Below are 20,396 nucleotides of genomic sequence, written 5' to 3'. Positions count from 1 at the left end.
CACGTATACTGACCCCACAGGTTCTGACTCAGATACGGTTGATCGGGAGGGTAGTTCACTTGTGGATGTTCCTGATCTTTTGGAGGCTATTAAATTAATTCTACAGATTACGGATGATCCCGAGCCATCCGTCCCTCCTAAGAAACCAGATAGGTTCAAGCGTCAGAAGGTGGTTAAACAAGTTTTACCTCACTCTGAGCACCTAGTGGATATACGTCAGGAACCCTGGTAAAACCAGAGTACGAAGTGTGTGCCTCACAAGAAGATGCTGGCTCGCTATCCCCTCGCGCCAGAGCTGTCAAAGAATTGGGAAACGCCTCCTCCAGTGGACTCACATGTGGCTAGGATGGTGGTTTCCTCACCTCTGACAGTCACTACCGTAACGTCTCTAAAAGAGCCTACGGATAAGCGTGTGGAGGGTTGTCTGACAGCAATTTACACCCTCACGGGTGCTGCGCAAAGGCCCACTATTGCAGCTACATGGGCTGCTGAGGCTATTGAAGCGTGGGCCCTGGAGTTAGATACTGAAATCTCCTCTGACCATGCTAGACAATGCTTGTCATATATTGTCACAGCTTCTCGCTATATTAAAGAGGCGGCTTCGGATGCCGGTATCCTAGCAGCCAAGGCCTCTACTACGTCAGTCCTGGCTCGCCGGATATTGTGGCTGAGATCCTGGTCTGTGGATCTGGACTCTAGAAAAACCCTGGAGGTACTCCCTTTCAAGGGAGATATTCTGTTTGGGGAGGACTTAAATAAGATAGTGGCTGACTTAGCTACTGCCAAAACTGCCTCACTACTAAATACGCTCCTTCTGTGTCGAAGGCTAAAGGTACGTCCTTTCGCCCTTCAGGTAAAGCAAAAGGTCAGGCGTACCACAAGAAGGCCGCACTTCCAAACCTGGTAAGCCGAAGCCCAAAAGAGCCTGGGCTGCCCCTCAGCCAGCTTCCAAGACCAATAAGCCTGCCGCATGACGGGGCGGGCCTCCCCCTGGGGGATCCCAGGGTGGGGGGCCGGCTTCTAGGGTATACCCAGGAATGGTTGAAGACCACTTCACATGCCTGGGTACGGGAAGTCGTCACTCGAGGTTACGCCATAGCCTTCAAAAACCGACCCCCTCATCGATTTTGTCAGACAGACGTCCCGTCGGACCAGACAAAGGCAAACTCTCTGCAATCGGTGGTACAGACCCTCCTGGATACAGGAATTGTAGTACAAGTGCCTCTTGCTCAGAGGGGCCGGGGGTACTATTCTCCGCTGTTTCTAGTCACGAAACCGAATGGGTCCTCCCGGCCCATTCTCAACCTCAAGGCATTGAACAAGTTTGTGAAGGTTTCCAAGTTCCGTATGGAAACCCTTTGCTCTATAGTTCTGGCCTTGCAACCTGGGAACTACATGGTCTCCCTGAATATACAGGATGCTTACCTGCATATTCCTATAGCAGCGTCACATCAGCAATACCTGAGGTTCGCTATTGGCAACCTTCATTACCAGTTTCGGGCGTTACCTTTTGGTTTAACAACTGCTCTGCGAGTTTTCACCAAAGTAATGGCGGTGATGACGGTGGTACTCCGCCGTCAAGGGGTCAGGATACTGCCGTACCTGGACGACTTGTTAATCCTGGCAAATTCCCCAGAACTTCTCCTGTGTCATCTGGATATGACAGTCCGGTTTCTACAAGCCCACGGGTGGCTCATCAACTGGAAGAAATCCTCCCTGTTCCCTGCTCAGAGCATGGTGCACCTGGGAGCGATATTGGACACTCACAACCATCGGTTGTTCTTCTCTCAGGAGAAAGTCCTGAAGCTTCAGGACAGGATTAGTTGCTTCCTTTCTCGTCCGCAAGTGTCGATACATTTGGCGATGCAAGTGCTGGGCCTCATGGTCTCAGCATTCGACATGGTGGAGTATGCTCAATTCCATTCTCGCCCCCCTCCAGAGACTGATTCTAGCCAAGTGGGACGGACTGCCTCACCGGATCAGGTCTCACATGATCTCATTGACTCCGGAGGTCCGTCTATCGCTACTTTGGTGGCTCCGGAACCAACAGTTGTGCAGGGGCCGTCCCTTCTGGATATCCAACTGGGTCCTGTTGACGACAGATGCCAGTCTAAGAGGTTGGGGCGCGGTGCTGGAGCAACACTCCCTTCAGGGTCGGTGGACCAAGGAGTAATCTCTCCTCTCGATCAACATTCTGGAATTGCGGGCGAACCTAGCCCAGCATTTAATTCAGAACTGTCATGTTCAAATACAGTCGGAAAACGCCACCAGCTCCTGCTCACATTACGGCCCATTCTACTCGGTCTGTTGGACCTTCTTGGGCGGCCCAAAGTGCTGCGACCCTTGAACAATTGTGCAAGGCGGCTACGTGGTCCTCCGGGAACACGTTCATAAGGTTCTATGCCTTCGATACTGCCGCTTCCCAGGCTGCTTCCTTTGGATGCCGGGTTCTTGTGCCCGCTACAGTGCGTCCCCTCCCATAAGGAACTGCTTTAGGACATCCCCATTATCCAATCCTTGTGGAGCCCAGTGTACCCCGCAGCAGAAAACGAGATTTATGGTAAGAACTTACCTTTGTTAAATCTCTTTCTGCGAGGTACACTGGGCTCCACAAGGCGCCCACCCCGACGCACTTAGCTTCTTTGGGTTGGTATGGCATTAGCCGCCGACACTTCTCTTGTCGTGAGAGTGTGGTGTATGTGGATACTAACCATTGTCGTCTCTTTTCCTGCTACTGCATTGGGCTGGTTAACTAAAAACTGAGCTCCTGTGCAGGGAGGCGGGGTTATAGAGGAGGCGGCGCTGTGCATTCTGGGAACAGTCAAAGCTTTGAGCCTTTTGGTGCCTCGGATCAAGATCCTACTCTACACCCCATTGTCCAATCCTTGTGGAGCCCAGTGTACCTCGCAGAAAGAGATTTAACAAAGGTAAGTTCTTACCATAAATCTCGTTATTTTATTTCTATAAAATAAAGTATTAACACAGCTTAGTGTTGTGTATCCACTTCTAATTGGGTATATATTGGGTCCAGTTAGATCCATTTTAGAAATGTTTTATCAGCATGTCATTTCCCGTAGAGCTTTGTAGCTTTAGTTATGTAACTTCATTGAAAGTTGAATTTATACGCACCAGTTTAAGATCACTAGTGTAAATGAGACTGCGCTGTCATAGAAAGCTGCCTGTCATCTTTTTCCATTGTAAATGTTACTTTGAGAGGTGTGTGATGTCATTACTGGTTCCCTGTGTTATAAAGATGTCTGTACCTAGCTTTTACGTGTGTCTGAAATGCTTGCATAGAAGGAATGATCTGCACCAAGACACTGTAACAGTATGACTAAAATTACATATTATGTGTTTCTTTGTTGCATAAAGTCTATGGTAACAGTATCTTAACTGCTCTTTTGTATCTGTCTGCAATATGACAGGATTATATTACAGTATCATTTCATTTGTCAACACAAAGTGAATATTTAATGTCAAACATGCTATCCCTCCCCAATCCCCAACTAGCAGAACAGCAATATAGATTGTATGTCCAGGACCTCCGCTGATTTGGGGGTGTTTAGCATATTGGTGCCATGAAAAATACGTAGTCCCACTTGTGTAATCGGCACTCAAGCAGTGTAATAAAATATATTTGCCCCATGATGTCACAATGGGGTGGGCCATGCCCTGCACTACAGGGAGAAAGTGTAAACCTGAAAGTCCCCTATGTAATCCACTTTGGAACCAAGAGTCCCCGCTTTTAAAATAGTTGCCCCATAAAAGGAACGGGGGTCAGTGTGACTGCCAGGCAATTTCCCCCTAAACTGCAGAAAACTGAGGCTGTCTAGGAGCCATTCTTTACCTGAGTAGTTAGAAATTAAGTGTCTGCAATACATTGATAGAACAGCTTCAGCAGCCATCTAGTCTATGCTCATGAAACTTGACTTTGGACAACTGCCGTTCTGCTGTCTAAGGTAAGCGGGATTACTTTAAGGGGACAGTTCAGTTCTTAGCAGTGTGCCTCCAGAAAACTCTGATGAATGCACTCCATTATCTTCCCACGTCTTTCTCCCAGACAGAGGTGTGCAGGAAAGTGAGCAGTTTTTGTCCTGCGACACATCAAAGAATTGAATGGCCTCTAAGGACCGGATTTAGGGAGTCATTCCGAGTTAATCGTAGCTGTGCTAAATTTAGCACAGCTACGATCAGGGACTCAGCTATGCGGGGGAACGCCCAGCACAGGGCTAGCCTGCCCCGCATGTCAGTGCCGGCCCCCCCACCCCTGCGTTGGCCGGACCGCGCCCCCTAAACGGCGGCTTAATGCCACTGTCCAGCCCCCTCCCGCCCAGCGACCGCCTCTGCCGGTCAATCAGGCAGAGGCGATCGCTAGGGAACAACTGCCTCTGGCCGTCCAGCATGCGCCGGCGCACTGCGGCGCTGGCGCATGCGCAGATCCAACCCGATCGCTGCAATGCGATAAACTGCAGCAAGCGATCGGGTCGGAATGATTCCCTTAATTATAATCAATATTTTACTGCACAAGTAAGAGTCGTAGCCTCAGACTTTTACACCTGAAGTTATTCATTTACAGCCCTTTTCCTTACGCATTAACTCAGATTCTGGGATAAGTACCGGGTACTTATCTATGAGTTAACACAGTGGTTCTCAAACTTTCTAGGCTCAGGGCACCCTTAGGGTCTGAGACTTTTTTTTCGCTGCACCCCTAGTTGCCAGCGGGGTCAAACTCTGAAAAGTTAGGCTTTTCGGAGTTTGGTGCATAGGTGTCATAGCCCCCATTGATAATAATGGGAACTGCGATCTTCACCGCGAATGAGCCTTCTGCAGGAAATTTCAGTGATATCTCCTGCATTAGGCTGTTAACGAATAGCAATACAGGTTGAGTATCCCTTATCCAAAATGCTTGGGACCAGAGGTATTTATTTTGGATATCGGATTTTTCCGTATTTTGGAATAATTGTATACCATAATGAGATATCATGGTGATGGGACCTAAATCTAAGCACATAATGCATTTATGTGTCATATACACCTTATACACAGCCTGAAGTCCATTTTAGCCAATATTTTTTATAATTTTGTGCATTAAACAAAGTGTGTCTGCGTTCACACAGTTCATTAATGTTTCATATACACCTTATACACACAGCCTGAAGGTCATTTAATACAATAGTTTTAATAACTTTGTCTATTAAACAAAGTTTGTGTACATTGAGCCATCAAAAAATAAAGGTTTCAATATCTCACTCAAAAAAGTCCGTAATTCGGAATATTCCGTATTTCGGAGTATTTGGATATGGGATACTCAACCTGTAATTCATAAAATTATGCAGCAATGGCTATTTCTGCATAATTTTATGAAAAGAAAAATTGCTTGACACACAGACCTGTAATTTGAAACAAAACCCTCAGAGCTGTCTCCCAGGTATGGAAGCTAGTACACAAAAAGATTTTACTCATCCTCTGGTTTCTCAATGATGCTTCTGACCAGCTGCCAGCAGGACTCCATCGCCTCAGCAGAAGAGGAGGACCAAGGTAAGTGGCAAAGAGGACAGGAGTGGAAGAAAAAGGGATTGGGGGAGGTGGACATGTGACGCACAAACTGGGGCATGGTGCGGGAGACATAGTGACACACACACTCTGTCCTGGAGTGGGCAGGATCACATGGTGACGCACACTGAGGCCTGGGACCCCAGGTGATACATGGGACGGGGGGGAGGGGAAATGCATGGTCACACACACACACTCACACTCACACACACGGCCCTGGAGACATGGTAACACACACACTGGGTCCTGGAAGGGACATGATGACACTGGGCCAGGGTGGGCGGCACAGTAATACACATACTGGAGTCTGGGGGGCCTAGTGACACACACGCACTGGGTCCTTTAGGGGTTCGGGGGTGGTATGATGTGATGACACATACACCCTGCAGCCAGGGGGGCATGGTGATACCTAGGGCCTGTGGGGACATGGTGGCATGCACAATTTGGCCTGGGGAAGGGAGAAAGTATGAAAGCTGGAGCAGAACAGCTCTATAAGGAAGGAGCTCATCACAGGGAGCGCAGCATGTGCAAAGAAGGAGCTGGACCCCCCTATGTAAACAGAGACCATGGTCCTCATAGTACAGATTGCGCCCAATTGCGGATCCATGAATGGAGGACTAGACGTACTTCTGCTCATCTGCTGACCAACCCTCCCCCCCCCCCCAATCCAGTCAATCTGATAGGCAGCTGTGTTGGGGGGAGATGAGAGGCGGACAAGGCAATCTGTCACTGTTGGGGCCTATCACAGCTCTCGGTGATAATTTGCAGCCTCTGCTCACATCACACCCGCACGTGCAGACACCGGGTTCGATCACCACCAAGGTGTCAGTGGCAGTCTATGGTTGAGTTCCAGACTGGATCTTCCGACCACGGAACCCCTGTAGGTGCATTGCTGCACCCCAGGGTGCCGCGGTGCATAGTTTGAGAACTGCTAAGTTAACACATAAGGGCAGAAAGCCCAAATTAATGTTGATTTCACTTTGAACCTTAGGAGGAGTGAACAGAATTCTGCGATAAGTGCAGCCCGTGGGCTGTAATTGAATAGCCCCAGGAACTGTATCACAGCTAATTCTAATTACTAGGCTAATTGAATTAGGCATCTCTTTAAAGACTCCCTAACACTGATTTTTTTATTTTTATTTATTATTTGCGCAAGTAAGTGTAAAATGCTGTGTGGTGAAGGTGTATCGCTACTGGACAAATGACACCATTGCGAATAACAGACGTGGAGACTGCGGAGCACCACATGCCATTGATGTGAGAGGTGAACGCCGGCTACGAAGGTGCATGAGGGCCAACCAACACGCTGGAGCAGCTTGCCATTAGAATGAACCTGGGGACTACCAGACGTGTGTCTTCAGCAAACCCGGCTACATACGGGGCTCCAAAGCGGTTATGCTGGGTACACACTGGCAGATATGTATGCACTTCAATCAGTCTGCAGATATATCTACCGATGGTGGTTGTTCATACACACAGAAAGATGCACCAATATGTCTGCAAATATATTGACCATCTGTAGTGCTGTACAGCAGATGCACTATATCTGTGAAAGATGTCGTTCACAGACCTATTGCTTGTATACACCTGCAGATCAGAAAATATATATATTGGTATAATTTTAATGCCAGTGGCCATGATCCCTAAAAGTATATTGGCATTGGAAACAAGAATGGAAATGGAGAAGGCACCATTAAGAATTAAAGGGCCACATCTAAAATGCAAGTTGCTTTGTTTAACATTGCTTTGAATAATTATCCCATTATGTTTGTAATATGGCTTCCATTGTGCAGGAGGCATTTGACCCTTGCATAACGGACTTATCAGTATGTCAGTAGAAATGCCTTGTTGCCAGCTTACGTTGAACTCAGATTGCCTGAGTAAGGCAGATCAGAGCTACATATCTGATATATCATCTCATGTGTACCCATGATCCATGATTGCGCGCTACTGCCCACTGACATCAGGGTCGTTCCATCTGCTGTTCTGCATATCAGATGGGAACACCCAGTGGGCAGAAGCATGCAGATAATTGCAACAAATAAATGATAATTGTTCAGTGTGTATGGGCGACCGATGTATCATTACATCAGATGTCTTGTCGGCCACGATACACAACGTTGTGATGTGTACCCGGACAAAGAAAAGAAAAAAGCAGCTTGAAAGGTTTAGGCAAAATGTCAAACGTGGCAGTGAAATAATTAAATATATTTAATAGAGTGACTCTAGGTGCAGTGATACATCATGTCTAAAAGTTTGCCCTTCAAAATTAAAATATGCCCTCCTCACTGATCAGCACTCTGCACCTAGAGTGAACGCTTATGTAGAACTGTACTATGGAATTCAACTGAGAAAAATTGGTAATGGCAGGGGAGCTTGATGAGAATACTAGTAAATACAGAAAGCTGACTAGCAGCACATTGTGACAGGCAGCCTCATTAAAGGCAATTGAAATCCTAAAGGGCACCAGAGACTATACATTTATTGGGCTGATTTGTCAATAATAGGGTGAATGGCCTGTTTTATTAAGTAGCATGTAGGCATGGGTGTTTAGGTCTAATGCTGATAAAGCGGGCCAGAATCTTGCGGCTTCAGTTGTCCGATTGGTCAGTCTTGACAAAGGATCTTTGCCAAAAGGCCCCAGTATCGTGCCGCGTGTACGCATTCTAGATAATCTGACTGTATTTCTCACTTTTTTTCTGTGACTACGTCATCCTTCTTGTGGGCGGACCTTTGCAAATTCACTGGTGTGGCAGAAAATCTGTTGATTATAAATAAAATACCTTCGTGTGTAGCTCAGATATTGGGGCTTTCGATTTGCTGAAAATCTCCCAATTGTCAGGATGACCAAAACAAATAGTGTGTAACTAGCTTAAGATATTATGGTCAGTTGAGCTCTATTGTTGTGTCTGGATGGAGTCTTTCACTCATGGTGCTGTCACTGGGCCCACAGCTTCATGTAAGGGAGGGATTCTGAATGGCATTGCCAATTTTAATGCTAGTGTAAATGCCTGACGAATATAAATTTGGATCACAAGCATCTGTAATCAGCATTTATTACTAAGTTTGGAGCTCCCTTTGGGCCTCCAAAAATGACTTGGCAGTAAACACATTGTGTAAGACCTAAGGGCCCTACACACTGGGCGACATCACTGCACGATATGAACGATCTCGTTCATTAATGAACGAGATAACGTTCATATCGTGCAGTGTGGAGGCACCAGCGATGAACGATGCGTGGCCCCGCGCTCGTTCATCGCTGGTGCCATGTCGGCTGTGCATGCATGCCAATATGGACGAGATCGTCCATATTTGCCTGCAAGTCTACGGAGCCGGGTGACGGGGGGAGTGAAGAAACTTCACTCCCCCCGTCACTGCCCCCCCGCCGCCGGGTCGGCCGTATCGGCCGTCGGGCACCTCGGTGGCCAATCGTCAAATGTGTAGGGCCTACTAGTTAGATATTTCACAATGCAAACGAGGATAGAACAAGACATCACCTTTTTTATTTCTTGTTCTATTCACATACTTCTGTTTTTAATTTTCATAAAACTTAATTTGGCATGCTATGCGAAACAGACTCATTTAATTATTTACAGCCTCCTCATATATTAGGTATCACTAGATAGTGTTGTACCTGAGTGCAGAGTGTATGGTTTCTATTTCATAATGCTTGGAATCCCCCCCCCTATATTTTGGAACACTACCCTAAATGTTGCTAGGTTAAATTTAAATATTATCTGTTCCTTACACTGTATATGACATTACTTTGTGATGTCTGAGCATCGTATGACCTCACAAAGCAGCTGCAATTATTTCCTTATTATTTCTCATTATGCATATGTGTTTAAAGTGCTTTTTTTATTACTTTAATAATCAAACAATTAGAATTTTTGTCTAGTATTCTATCCAAGATTAACAAATTCACAGCTGTGTATAGCCTAGTTGTTGACTCGCCTTTCTTTCTCCTCTGTGTCCTTTAGCCTGAGTACACACTATAAAGATATATTGTACATTCGTACACTGCAGTACAGCCAATTCCGATATATGTGCATGTATGTACCCGCTGACCGCTCGTACACTGGCTTCTGGGACCGCCGACACTGACATCACAACTGGGTAGACAAATTTAAATGCCCACCCAGGTGTGATATCTGGCCTGACATATTGAGTGGTCTAGTGGTAAGTGTGTAAGCTTACCTAATCGGCTACTCAGTCTGTGCAAATTGTATAGAAACTTATGTATTGAACACACTAGGGAGCAGGGGAAGAGGCTGGTGTGATCATGTAATGATGGGGTGGGATTTGCTCTGCGCTACAGAAAAATATATTCTGCAGTGCAGGGGATGGGGGAGAGACTCTAGAGTACCCTACCTTTCTGTGGGAGGAAGTATCAAATTAAGGAGTGAATTAGAAAACTTTAATTATTCGGGAAAAATAAAAGTAAACAAGTTACTGTACAATTTCTGTGGATACTGCTTAAAAAAGTTGTCACGTGGCCAGTTCAAAAACTGTTGACAATTTCCATACAGGGGGAGAAAGTCCTCTGCTGTGAAGGTATTAAATCATATAGTGCTCCTTTCTGGTGCTCAGCTGGCAATTAGAAATAGTCTGCAGTGTACAATGTTATTGTGTTAGAAAGGTTGCATTCAGTACTTGGGCTACTTTTAGACATTAGTGGGCCTTGGGCAAAGATCACATTTTTGGCTTCCCCACCCCCCCTCACTTTGTAACACATGAGTTGTTATCTTCTCATCTGCTCCATTCTATGCTGCCAGCATTTACATGTGCTATGGAATGGCAGCATTCCAGGCCTTAGTGTTTGAATATTTTTCCTGGTCTATCCTGTTCAAGCTCTAGTTTGTCAGCCAAATAACATGAGGAAGGAGAACTTGATGGCTTGAATCACAATGATAACCTTTGAGATGCCCTTTAAATAAAATGAGGTATCCTATACAGGACTGTAAACTAGTAGGTTGTGCATGTGTTCTGCTTGGAGCTGAGAGAAATCATTCTACAAGAGCAGGTTGCTACCTGTCCCACAATAACGGGGCGAGCAAGGTGCACATTAGTTGCAGTCATATTACATTAAATGAAAGCTCAGGTCCTCTATGTCTAGGAGATGATATACTGTAAGTGCACAGTTAATTGTTTCAGTTTATTCACATTAGAATGGCATTTTATCAGTTCACATATAATGATTTATAAGTAGAACCCACCCACCCACATTCTTTACTGGTTACTAGCTTATAAGCGAGGGAAGACAATGCAGGAGAAGGAAGCATGTCCTGTGCATACATCTGTTAGTGCCATCCATCTGCTTTGTACTTATACGCAGCAATTTCAGATTATTAGTATTGTTGGGCGACCGACATGTAGGCATGACATAGAAGAGGGTTAATCACACAGCCAGACTTGAATGTTGCTGTATGTGAGGCAGCTCACAGTAGTATCATGCCTTTTTCTGTGTCTCCATAGCACATATGTTCTGTAGCAGCACTCCAGCAAACCTCCAATAACAAATGTAAGGAAGGAGAGGGAAATGCAGCTGTGAAGTCAAGATCAGATCATCATTTTCAAAACAGCAATATTTTATCTTCACTTGAGGTGCCCCCCTTTATAGTAGCATATCCCTCTACTTTGTTACATTTGTTAATCAGATATTTACGTCACTCAGTATTGCATCATAAAACCTGCGAGGAAATTTACTAAAGGTCCATTCAAATCAATAAAATTCAGGGGCTGAAACACGTAATTACTAACAGGTGATTTTTTTTTAAAAATAAATATCCATTCATAAATATCTCTAAATGTGTGTTTTTGATTGATTTCTAATTGATTTAAATCTATCAGAATTGACCTTTAGTAACCCCCCCCCCCTCCAGTGTCTTCAACCTCCAATAACATGCATCCTGATTTCCATAAATTTTACGGTTTTCGGTATGACCCATTCTACTGCTAATGTTTAACTATAGGGATTGCATGGCTGTGTGCTTTGTTTTATGCCCACTTCTCATTATCATTGAGTGTGGATGAAATGGGCAAAGAGGTGTCCATATACATTTGCCATGTTTTGTGTATAACACTTAAGGTGCATACACACTTGCTGAGAAAATGAGCTCCACCGCTCATTTTCACGCTTCCTGATAGACGTTGCTCACTTTCTTGGCAAGTGTGTATGCCGCCGCCGAGCAATGCGTCTGTCATACAGGCAGCTCAATTTGGACTGTCGTCCAAGAGCTGCCTGCACGGCCTGGCCGCGGCGTGACGTCATTGAGCGATATGGTCCTCATATTGCTAAGTGTGTACGCCCTGCCGCCGACCGCCCCGTGAGGGGAAACACTAGGCGACGTCTTTCATAGAGCACGTCGCCTAGTGTGTACCCACCTTTGTAGTCCTATTTTATAGCTGACTTAAGCCCAGTACCCACGGGCTGATGTGGGAGAGATGCGTGCTGAGCGAACCGCTCAGCACACATCTCTCCCGCCGCTCAGCGTGGGGGGGGCGCTCACTTCACCTAGCGGGTGAAGTGAGCGACCCGCTAGATTGGCCAATCTAGCAGCAGCGATAGCGATGCACGGGGCTGCGCATCGCTGTAAGGGGTACTCACGGAGCGATCAGGCTTAAATTCTAAGCAATCTAGTCAGATTGCTTAGAATATCGCTCCGTGAGTACCCCCCTTAACACAAGGAGGCTTTTTGGATATTACAACATTGGAATAACAATGTGGCTTATTCATGACTAACCCAGTGGTTCCCAAAGTGCGTGCTTAGCCACCCTGGCGTTTCGCAAGACTCTTGTGAGGGGATCAAATCAAACTATTTATGGTAAAAGTGACTGCCAAAACTTGTGATAGTGGCTGACAGTCAAGCAGAGCTATGTACACCACCACATAACTGACCCTAAGGATGAGAGGTTGTCACAATTTACTTAATTTAATATTTTTTTCCAAGTTTTAAATTAAAAAAAAAATAAAAAATTTTTTAGCCTAGGGTCTCGTGCAAAAAATGCTGATATTCTGACGCCGTCATTCAAGAAAGTTTGGGAACCACTGGACTAACTTGTTTTTTTTTTTTTTTTTTCTCTTCACAATAAACTAAATAATTCTATGAAAATGTTGCATATCTTTAGTGTGGTGTGTGTAACAAGAAGTAATATAACATAATTAAGACAACACTCCTCCTCATTTATACTTAAGTGTGTACTTGGTCCTCCACAGCTGATATAAAAGAACACTGAAATACCGGGTATGGGACTCAGGGTCGACAGCAATTAGGTCTACACCCATTAGGTCGACATCCCATTGGTCGACAATGGGTAGGTCACCATGAAAAAAGGTTTACATATGTTTTTTGGTGTAGTTTTCTCTGTCAAGTGACCGGGAACCCCAATTAGTGCACTGTGTCCCCTTGCATGCCTCGCTTCGCTCGACATGCTGCGGCCAGGTTACCGTTCCCAATCAGAGTCCACGTGGATGGTAAAGTATTAAAAAAGTCCCCTCAAAAACTCATGTTGACCTTTTTTCATGTCGACTTTGTTCATGTCAACCTAATGTCTGCGTCGACCTATCCACTGTCGACCAATGCATGTCGACCTAATGGGTGTCGACCTAATTGGAGTCCGGATACCGAAATAACACACCATCTTAATTTCAGCAATTTTCTGTGTTGATTCCAACATTCAGGACACTTCTTGTCAAGGTTTGATAAAGGGAAACTGTGTCCTGAAATGTCAGAATAAACACAGAACTGAGTAACTCGTGCTAATATGCTGATTCCTCATTCAGCTACATTGGAACAAAGTACAAATCCATCACAATAGCTGGCACACTCAATCTTGTGAAAAAGATATTGAGTTGAAATGACTTGGGTTTGACGTTACTTTATTGTCTTCAGAAAAGATGTGTGCAAGCATTCTGAAGTACTAAACCACATCAAATTCTATTTATGACTGGCATTTCTTCTGTCTTTCTTAAATTCAGATATCCTCCTACATCCAGCTTCAATGTGCCACGCAGTGCAAGCCTCAAAGACCCATCCAACTCTGCTAGTGTCTGTTGTTTTTTTTTTTTTTTGCCCAAAAACCCTTGTTAGTCGCAACTGTGCTGATTAATTTGATATACTACACTTGTATATCTGTAAGTGACTGTGTCTGTATACGGAACACAACAGAACTTGCCATGAAAAAAAGTTGTGCACACTGCATCGTAGAATTTCGTATGCAGATTCAGAGACTCAGTTGCACACATATACAAATGTTGCATATCAAAGCAGAGTCTCAGGATACGTCCTAGTCACATCCTATTGTGACTAATGCAGCTCATATATTAGGACAACTTGCATTAGGTGCGAGCCGTCCTACATATAATTGTATAGGGTGAAGCAGCCATCTTGTTTGCTGTTCTAGGCCATTCACGTCAATCTCATTGGAGCTAACAGCCACCATTCTGCATTGCCAGGGTTTAAATGATTCCTATTCACTTCGGTCTGTAAGCGTGGAATTGCTTCAGACTGTGAATGGTAGTACTTTTTGTAACTGTAAAACCAACCTCATTCAAAGTGCCAGTGCTTAATAAACCTACTATTTTGTTTCATTTAAACACTGCGTGGTCTGTATAAATGCCATGTACAGCTGCTGCATATAGCAATATTTCTCTAGCATCCATAAGGGATATTGGGGACAGATTAGTACGATTTCGGTATAGATGCGTCCAAAGGAGCCAGTGCACTTTAAATTTTTTCAACTGGGTATGCTGGCTCCTCCCCTGTATGCCCCCTCCCACAGGCAGTTTAGAAAAAAGTGCCCTTAGGAGAGGATGCACACACTGCAGGCTCCAGAGTTTTTTTTCTTCAATTTCTTTAAACTTTTATTTCTTCTTTTATTTCTTATACCTGTGCCGTGGGAGTTAGGGGGGAAGGATGGTCACCGCCTTTGTGAGGTACAGAGCCGCTTCCCTGCTGCAGGACCACCGTCCTGATGGGCTGTTTGTTCAGCGGGGCTCTGCGCCTTAGCTGCCGCAGCATGCCACACACCCCATACAAAGCCTGAAGGTGATCGTCGGTGGTGAGTACAAACCGTGGGACCCGCTAGGGGGGTCTCCCGGTTCATTGTGCGGCAGAAGCGCGGGTGAGGTGCACGGGCCCCTCCTGGGGGGGACCCGCTAGAGCCCCTCTGTGAAGACTGGCTGGCGTTATTGTACCAAACATTTATGTGAGCCTACAAATGGTGTGGAGGACATGGCCAGTATAAACATTATTAATAGTTCCGGCGCCATTACGGGGGGCGGAGCTACATCAGAGCAGGCTCAGTGGCATGTTGACGCCTTCCTCTGCATAAGCAGCAGCAGCCTCATACAGCTCCTCCTCGCGTTCACAGGATCACTGATACCGGGTGAAGAGGGGGAGAGCCGCTATTGGTGCACAGTTTACAGACGGTATCACTGTATGTGTGTGTGTGTATATGTGTATATATATATATATATGTGTATATATATATATATATATATGTGTGTATATATGTGTATATATGTATATGTGTGTGTGTGTGTGTGTGTATATATATAATATATGTGTGTGTGTGTATGTGTATATATATATATATATATATGTACATGTGTGTGTATATGTGTGTGTATATGTATATGTATATATATATATATATATATATATATATATATATATATATATATATATATATATATGTAGGGGTTCTGGCGACCAACTGGTGTTTATATAAAAAATATTTAGTGAACTAAAATGCAATTTATAAAGGACATGGTAAAAAAGCGTTTTTTGTAAAAAAAGTAAAGACAATTTATTTTGCAAAATACATAAAAACACTAGTTTTGAGCAGAAGCTGTTTTTTTTTACACAGAACTACATATATGGTAAAATGTGTTAAAACAGTATATATACTAAAAAATTGGGTATGTAAAAAAGTATATAAAAAAACTTAAGACATAAAAGTAATAAAGGAAATTGTAATTATTAAAAATAGCTTAACTTAAGGTGGAGGGTCATACAGGATATCCTACCCCCTACCTACCCATATTCATCCTAACACTACACAGCATCTTACCAATGCTGAAATTTTAGGGGACGGTTGACACCCTATTATTCATCAGGGAGTGTTTTTTATATATAAGTATTTAAAAAAAAAAAAAACCTCTTTAGGTGATTTTTCCCTCACATGTGGCGCTATAATCCTATTACACACACACACACACACACACACACACACACACACACACACACACACACACACACACACACACACACTGCTGTCAGCCTCACTGGGGCTGTACAGCGTTGGGTGTGCTGGGGTCCTCTCTTCTGTGTCTCCTCTCACATGCATTAGGGCAGGCTTGTATTGTACTCAGTCTGTGCTGTATGTGTATTGTATCTGTATTTCATTATGGTGAAACAGAAGTTATGCTTTACCTGCAATCCTATCAGATACTGATGATGATGATGTACAGGATGATGTGGATCCCATTAGTGGGTATTCCACCCGTACAGAGGGTCTTGAACCCCTCATATTGACAATACAGGATGTGTTACAGGTCCCCCTGGAGGACGCTAATAATCAGCAGTTGTTTTTCCTCCCACAAGACAAACTGACAGTAACATTTCCTGATTCCAAGGAATTGGGTGATTTATTTAAATTAGCCTGGAAAAATCCAGATAAAAAATATCAGGTGTCCAAAAGGTTTTTGGCAGGAAATTCTGGGAAGAATCTCCAGCAGTAGATGTCTGTCTCTCGCCTTTCTAAGAAGGCGGTTCTCCAAGCTGCTTTACGGTAAAGGACCCGGGAGATAGGAAGTCCACGTTTCTCCCTTCAGGGTCTCCGCATGCTACTCAGTCCTCCCCCAGATTTTGATATAGAGCCAGGGGTGCCTCCAACGCAGCTAGAGGCTCCAGAGGTAAGCCTAAGAAACCAGCTGTTGCCGGTTCTCAAGAACAGAGCACCAGTTAGTCTTCCACAAAGACTTCAGCATGACGGTGCCCACCCACCCCGAGGGGATCTCGTGGTGGGAGCTCGGTTATGTCACTACAGCCACATCTGGGACGGTTCCTGTCAAGATGCCTGGGTAAGGGACCTTATCTCTCAGGGTTACAAGCTGGAGTCCGACTGTGCTCCTCCCCAACGATTTTTCAAATCAAGCGTACCAGCTTTAGGAAATATGTGTGTTACGCAACTACTGGCCATCGACAAGTTGGTCCAGTCCCAGGTTATTGTTCCTGTACCACTGCTACAGCAAGGACGAGGTTACTACTCCAGTCTGTTCGTAGTGCCAAAACCAGATGGGTCTTTGAGACCCATTTTGAATCTGAAGTCCTTGAATCCTTACCTGAAGGTTTTCAAATTCAAAATGGAATCTTTGAGAGCGGTGATCGCAGGCCTGGAACACGAAGAATTCCTTGTGTCCCTGGATACCAAGGACGCTTACCTTCATATCCCAATTTGTCCTCCTCATCAGGCCTATCTGCGGTCTACTGAGCGATCACTACCAGTTTCAGGCGTTACCCTTCGGCCTGTCTACAGCCCCGAGGGTGTTCACGAAGGTGATGGCGGAAATTATGTTCCAGCTCGGAGTCCAAGGGGTCAAAATTGTCCCTTACCTGGATGATTTCCTGTTAAAAGCGAGTTCCAGGGAGCTTCTACTGCTCCATATAGATCGCTCTGTCCAACTTCTGTCTCACCACGGGTGGATTCTCAATTTACATAAGTCCCATCTGGAGCTGTCTCAACGGCTCTTGTTTCTGGGCATGATACTGTAGCTCATAGAGTGTTCCTCCCAGAGGACAAAGTGAGAACACTTTAAGAAATGGTTTGCATGGTTCTCTGACCTGCTCGAGTTTCCATTCATCTTTGCATAAAATTGTTGGGAAAGATGATGGCTTCACACGAGGCAATACAGTTCGGAAGTTTCCATGCCAGACCCTTTCTATTGGACATCTTGAACAAGTGGTCCGGTTCCCATCTCCAGATGCACTGGATGATTCGGCTGTCACCCCAGGCCAGGTATTCACTCCTGTGGTGGCTACAGTCTTCCAACCTACTGGAGGGTCGACGCTTCGGGATTCAGGATTGGATACTCCTCACGATGGATGCGAGTCTGAGAGGTTGTGGAGCTGTCACCTAGGGGGCGCAGTTCCAGGGCAGGTGGTCTGCCCTAGAGGCCTTACTTCCGATCAACATACTGGAATTTTGTGCTATCTACAATGGTCAGATTCAGGCCTCCCCTCTACTCCGGTATCGGGCGGTCCAGGATCAGTCGGACAACGCCACGGTAGTGGCGTACATCAATCGACAAGGAGGGACAAAAAGCAAGGTCTGCATGCGAGAAGTGTCCAAAATACTTCTCTGGGCAGAAAGAAATGCAAGAGCACTGTCCTCAGTTTTCATACTGGGAGTGGACAACTGGGAAGCCGATTTCCTGAGTCTCCACAATCTCCACCCGGGGGAATGTGGATTACACCCTCACGTGTTTCAACCGATCGTCGACAGGTGGGGATGCCCACAGATCGACATGATGGCGTCTTGCCTCAACAAGAAGCTTATCATCCATTCACTGGTCATCTCACGTCTCAACTACTGCAATGTGCTCCTCAGTGGCCTCACTTGCTCCCACATTGCTCCCCTCCAATCTTTCCTCAACTCCGCAGCTAGGCTCATCTTCCTCTCCCGCCGCTCCACTTCTGCCACTCCCCTTCGACAAAATCTACACTGGCTCCCATTCCCCTACAGAATCCTCTTCAAACTCCTCACCCTCACATACAAGGCCATCTCTAATTCCACTGCTTCCTACATCTCCAACCTCCTCTCCCTTCATACTCCCTCCCGCCCACTACGGTCGGCTGATGACCGTCGCCTCTCCTCTGCCTTGGTCACTGCTTCCCATGCACGAGTTCAGGATTTTGCCCGTGCTGCACCCCTTCAGTGGAATGCGCTCCCCCGCTCCATTAGACTCTCCCCGACCTTGCAAAGCTTCAAACGGGCACTGAAAACCCACCTATTTATCAAAGCGTACCCCTCCAATGCATAACCTAGTCCTTAGGCTGCTCCTCCATCCCCCTGCCCCATGCCTTGGACATCTCTGCTTTGCTCGCATACCACCATCAGGCTTCTACCTGCTTGCTTGCACCTCATGTCATCTGTCTGTTGCCCCTCCCCACTAGATTGTTAGCTCTTCAGAGCAGGGCCCTCTTTCCTCTTGTCTAAGCCCTCTTCTTGACACATTTCACTCTGCAACCATCTTTACCTGCTTTTTCTCCTGCTGATAAATGGCCCCTCTCTATCTATGGCCGCCAGCCCCAAGTAGTACAATGATCACTCCCTCACTACTTATATCTAAGCTGTATTGTGTATGAGAATTGTCGTGCTCTTTATTACCTGCACTCCATTTTTGTTATTTATTTACTGTTATGCTAAGTTTTGTCTCCCTGTACTGTCCTTTGTACGGCGCTGCGAAACACTTGTGGCGCCCTATAAATAAAATGTAATAATAATAATAATACGGTTTACGAACCAGAGATCCTCAGTCGAACGCAGTGGATGCGCTGACATCGCCTTGGCCTTACCAGCTGGTCTACCCATTTTCTCCGATTCCGTTTATCCCAAGGGTGGCTCAAGCGGATCAGACATCACGGAGTACAAGCAATCTTGATTGCACCAGATTATCCCCGGATAACATGGTACGCGGCTCTTCTGGACATGTCCATAGAAGAACCTTGGCCTCTGTCACTAAGAAGGGATCTTCTTCAGCAAGGACCGTTTGTCTACCTGGACTTTCGGCGGCTTCGTTTGACGGCATGGAAGTTGAGCGGAACATCCTAGCTCACAAAGGGCTTTCCATCATTGCCACTATGGTGCAAGCCAGAAAACCTGTGACGTCAAGACACTATCATCATATCTGGCGGAGATATGTCTCTTGGTGTGAGGAACACACATATCCATTTGCAGAATTCCAGTTGGGAAGATTCCTTCATTTCCTACAGTCTGGATAAAGGCTTACGTCTTGGATCCATTAAGGTCCAGATTTCAGCTCTTTCCGTCTTCTTCCATAAGAAGTTATCTATCTTCCCAGAAGTGCAGACCTTCTTGCAAGGGGTGCTTCACATACAACCTCCGTTTGTGCCGCCTATGGCGCCTTGGGATTTGGATGTGGTGTTACGCTTTCTACAGTACTCCTGGTTTGAACCTCTGATGACTGTAGAAGATGATAAATACCTCATGTGGAAGACTGTGATGTTACTGGCCCTGGCTTCTGCTAGACGTGTCTCAGAATTGGGGGCCTTATCGTGTAAAAGTCCATACTTAGTCTTTTACAAGGACAGAGCAGTTCCTGCCGAAGGTGGTCTCCGCGTTTCACTTGAATCAACCTCTTGTGATTCCGTCCAGTTCTTGTTCTTCTGCCCCTCCGGAGGCATTGGATGCAGTGCGAGCCTTGAAGATCTATGTCAAAAGAGGACGACTCGGATCAGAAAGACTGATTCCTTGTTCGTACTGTGTGATGCGCAGAAAAAGGGTTGCCCTGCTTCAAAGCAGTCCATTGATCGTTGGATTCGGCTTACTAGCCAACAGGCCTATGTGTCGGCAGCCTTACCGGTTCCACAGTCTCTGAAGGCCCACTCTACAAGATGGGTGGGCTCCTCCTGGGCGGCTGCCCGGGGGAGTCTCGGCCTTGCAACTATGCCGAGCTGCTACCTGGTCGGGGAAGAACACCTTTGTGAAGTTCTACAAGTTTGATACCCTGGCCAAAGTGGATACCCAGTTTGGGCAGGCGGTGCTGCAGATGTCTCCACACATTCCCGTCCGTTCTTGAAGCTTTGGGACATCCCCAT

General features: G+C 45.7%; 1 protein-coding gene across 2 annotated transcripts in view; it reads left to right on the top strand.

Moving 5' to 3' along the window:
- Positions 1-20,396, top strand: part of GALNT2 (polypeptide N-acetylgalactosaminyltransferase 2) — a 443,362-nt gene that overhangs the window by 77,096 nt on the left and 345,870 nt on the right. The window lies entirely within an intron of this gene.

Source organism: Pseudophryne corroboree, chromosome 4 (genome assembly GCF_028390025.1).
Source record: "Pseudophryne corroboree isolate aPseCor3 chromosome 4, aPseCor3.hap2, whole genome shotgun sequence".
NCBI classification, from domain to species: domain Eukaryota; kingdom Metazoa; phylum Chordata; class Amphibia; order Anura; family Myobatrachidae; genus Pseudophryne; species Pseudophryne corroboree.
Note: the sequence above shows the minus strand (reverse complement) of the source record. Positions and strands in the feature narration are given on the sequence as shown.